This window comes from Cupressus sempervirens, chromosome 3 (assembly GCF_028749045.1).
Source record: "Cupressus sempervirens isolate cs-2001-9-10 chromosome 3, ASM2874904v1, whole genome shotgun sequence".
In the NCBI taxonomy this organism is placed as follows: Eukaryota; Viridiplantae; Streptophyta; class Pinopsida; order Cupressales; family Cupressaceae; genus Cupressus; species Cupressus sempervirens.
In genome coordinates, this window is record NC_143120.1 from 1004565152 (window position 1) to 1004565845 (window position 694).

The window sequence follows — 694 nt, forward strand, 5'->3', positions numbered from 1 at the left end:
TCATCTTGCGAAGAATTCTACTATGCATTCAAAGACAAAATACATACAGTTGTGGTACCATTTCATTTGGTCATTTTTAGATGATGGACAGTTAAAACTGGACAAGATACATATAGATGACAATCCAGTGGATATGTTGACAATGGTAGTGACAAGGGAGAAGCTAAATTCCTCTTCAGCTTTGGTTGGTCTTCTAGAATAAACAAGAATAAAAGAATAGTAAAGTCCAGGGTGGTCTGATCCAGTGGGAGCCCCATGTGGTTGCAGTATTGCTATGGTTGCGGTATTGCTATAGGATTAGTCTCTAAGTTGGAGATTGTTGTCTACTATAGATTTTGATCAGTCCCCAAGTGGAAGATTGTTAATTTGTTGTGACTGATCAAGAAAGTACTATACATGCTTCAAAAAAAATTGGGCCCTATTTTATTAGGATTTTGGGCCGACATGTAATTACTAATTATAACCCTAAAGTGAGAAAATACTCGTATAAAAGGGCTTAGGGTTAGGGATTGTTTCATTATTGTGATACGAAAATTGGTTCTTGTAGTTTTATTGAGTTGTAAGGGATTATGGACTATAGTTAGGTTGTAATCACTAGATCATAATAATATCAAACTTGTTGTTTGGTGGATGTAGCCTAGGGATTGGGTGAACCACGTTAAATCTTGGTGTCTTATGTTCTTTTCTGTGTGAT